This window comes from Phoca vitulina, unplaced genomic scaffold (genome assembly GCF_004348235.1).
Source record: "Phoca vitulina isolate PV1807 unplaced genomic scaffold, GSC_HSeal_1.0 scaffold16, whole genome shotgun sequence".
Classification (NCBI taxonomy): Eukaryota; Metazoa; Chordata; class Mammalia; order Carnivora; family Phocidae; genus Phoca; species Phoca vitulina.
Window position 1 is genome coordinate 38,291,401 of NW_022589719.1, and position 3,409 is coordinate 38,294,809.

Here is a 3,409-nt window from a genome sequence, read left to right on the forward strand (position 1 = left end):
GAAGGAGGTCCCCCCTTCGTCCTGTGCTCTTTGGAAGGAGGTCCCCCTTTGTCCTGTGCTCTTTGGAAGGAGGTCCCCCCTTTGTCCTGTGCTCTTTGGAAGGAGATGCCGCACTAAAGGGCTGGTAGGCGGTCCCTATCCCCTTTATGGTGGAGAATCTACACACTTCATTCAGAATTCTTTTGCATGGAAGATTTGTCTCTTCTCTCCCACTTATTAATTTATTCAGTCATTTATTTACATCAGCACGGACTTGTGGATTTTTTTTTTTAAAGATTTTATTTATTTATTTGAGAGAGAGAATGAGAGAGAGAGAGCATGAGAGGGGGGAGGGTCAGAGGGAGAAGCAGACTCCCTGCCGAGCAGGGAGCCCGATGCGGGACTCGATCCCGGGACTCCAGGATCATGACCTGAGCCAAAGGCAGTCGCTTAACCAACTGAGCCACCCAGGCGCCCGGACTTGTGGATGTTTATTTTATACTTTGGTTTATAATGTGATGCCACTTCAATTTTGTTGCTCAAATTGTTTCAACTTTGGCCACTGGGAGCACTTTCAGTTGTCTGTGCTCCTTTGATATACTCACGTGTGTGTGTGTATGTGTGTGGTGTGTGTGTGTTGAGGACCTCCTTAATTTCTGGCACCACAAGATGCTCCAGGCTCATTCTGTATATTTCCTGTATCAGTCCTAAAATCAGTCATTTTCCCAAGGACTCTGGCACCTTCCTTTTATTAGAGAATGGATTTAGGAACCAAGATCTGGGAAATAGGTGTGTTCATGGCTACTGGAGAGTTGTTTCTTTGTGCCTGCTCAGCACACAAGCCAAAGAAATATATGTGTATACCAACTGTATGTATACAAGCCTGGAAATATTTCTGTAAATAATCTGTGTTGACATTAAGCTCGTGCCTCCAACTCCCATCCGTCATCCCGTGGACCATTCTCCCCGATTCCCTGTCACCCCCCACTCCACAGTGACACCCCAGGTTCTCAGCCTCCACCGGCCACCGAGTTGGTCCCTCCATTCCAGTGTGGGTGCGCAGCAGCGTCAGACCTGTTAGGCTGGACCCCCGCGGGAAGCCCCTGCGTCCACGAGAGCCCAGGGCGCGTGTGCACGTGCTCTGCCTTGAGCCTGGCGGACTCCAGCCCCGTCACTGAGGTGGCGTCACACACGTGTAATGCAGTGAGGGTCTTGCACCGTTTGCACTGCTCCTGGGATCCCCAACGTCCTGACTGATTTCCTTTTCTCTGATTTGCCTACATTAGGTTTGCTCCCTGTGCTGTTGAGTTCTATGGATACTGACCAATCTACCATTACAGTATCATACAGAGCAGTGTCAACACCGTCTACACCCCATGCTCCACCCATTCATCCCATCCACCTCCCTCTGTGCCCCTGGAAACACTGATCTGTTTACTGTCTCCTTACTTTTCCCTTTTCCAGAATGTCAAATAGTTGGAATCATACACTATGTAGCCTTTTCCAACTGGATTCTTTCACTTGGCAATATGCATTTATGGTTCATCCATGTCTTTTTGTGGATTGATAACTATTTTTATTTTTAAAAATTTTTAAAGATTTATTTATTCATTTTAGAGAGAGAGAGCATGAGCGGGGAAAGGGGCAGAGGGAGAGAGAGAATCTCAAGCAGACTCCATGCTGAGTGCAGGGCCTGACTCCGGATTTGAGCTTACAACCCTGAAATCACGACCTGAGCCGAAACCAAGAGTGAGACACTTAACCGACTGTACCACCCGGTGTCCCAACAATTTTCTTGTTAATCACTGAATAATATTCCATTGTGTGAATTTACCAGTTTATCCAGTCACCTTTGAAAGACATCCTGGTTGCTCCCAGGTTTGGCAATCATGAATAAAGCTGCTACAAATATTTGTGTGCAGGTTTTTCTGTGGACATAAGTTTTCAATTCAATTGGATAAATACCTGAGAGTGCAATTACTGGATCATATAGTAAGACTATGTTTAGCTTTGGAAGAAACTGCCAAATGTCTTCTAACATGGCTGCATCCATTTGCATTCCCTCCAGCAATGAATGAGAGCTCCTATTGCTCCACATCCTCGCCAGCATTTGGTATTGTCAGGTTTTTGGATTTTAGTCATTGTATTGATATCTTATTATTTTATTTATCTTATTTCTTATTAAATATTATTTATTTATAACTCCCTGATGATATATGATGTTGAGCATCTTTTCAAATTCTTTTTTTTTTTTTAAAGATTTTATTTATTTAACAGAGAGAGAGAGCACAAGCAGGGGGAGCGGCAGAGGGAGAGGGAGAAGCAGGCTCCCGATGAGCAGGGAGCTCGCCTCAGGACTCGATCCCAGGACCCTGGGATCCTGACCTGAGCTGAAGTCAGCTGCTAAACCGACTGAGCCACCAAGGTGCCCCTCAAATTGTTTTTTAAAAAGATTTTATTTATTTGACAGAGAGATAGAGCCAGAGAGCACAAGCAGGGGGAACAGCAAAGGGAGAGGGAGAAGCAGGCTCCTCGCTGAGCAGGGAGCCCGATGCGGGGCTCGATCCCAGGACCCTGGGATCAGGACCTGAGCCGAAGGCAGATACTTAACCAAGACTGAGACACCCAGGCGCCCCTCTTTTCAAATTCTTATTTGCCACCTGTACATCTTCTTTGGTGAGGTGTCTGTTCAGATCTTTTGCCCATTTTAAAATTGTTTTTGTATTGTTGGTTGTTGAGAGTTCCTTGTATATTTTATTTTTTTTATTTTTATTTTTTAAAGATTTTATTTATTTGAGAGAGAGAATGAGAGAGAGCACATGAGAGGGGTTATGGTCAGAGGGAGAAGCAGACTCCCTGCCGAACAGGGAGCCTGATGCGGGACTCGATCCAGGGACTCCAGGATCATGACCTGAGCCGAAGGCAGTTGCTTAACCAACTGAGCCACCCAGGCGCCCATCCTTGTATATTTTAGATACAGCCCTATATTAGATATATGTTTTAGAAATATTTTCTTCTAATCTGTGACTTGTCTTTTTCACTGTCTTACCAGTATATTTAGCAGAGCAGAATTTTAAAGTTTTCATGAAGTCCAACCTAACAATTTTTTCATTCATGGATTTGCTTATCTGAAAAGTCATTGCCAAATCTTGGTTCACTTAGATTTTCTCCTATGTTATCTACTAGAAGTCTTAAACTTTGCAATTTATATTTAGGTCTATGACCAATTTTTTAGTTAATTCTAGTCTGGTATAGACTCATTTTTTGCTTATGGGTGTTCAGTTGTTCCACCACCATTTGTGAAAGACTATCTTCTTCATTGTGTTGACTTTGTACCTTTGTCAAAGATCTATATTGTATGGATCTATTTCTGGGCTCTCTGTTATGTTCCACTGATCTATTTTTCTAGTCTTTTGTCAGTATCAGGCTG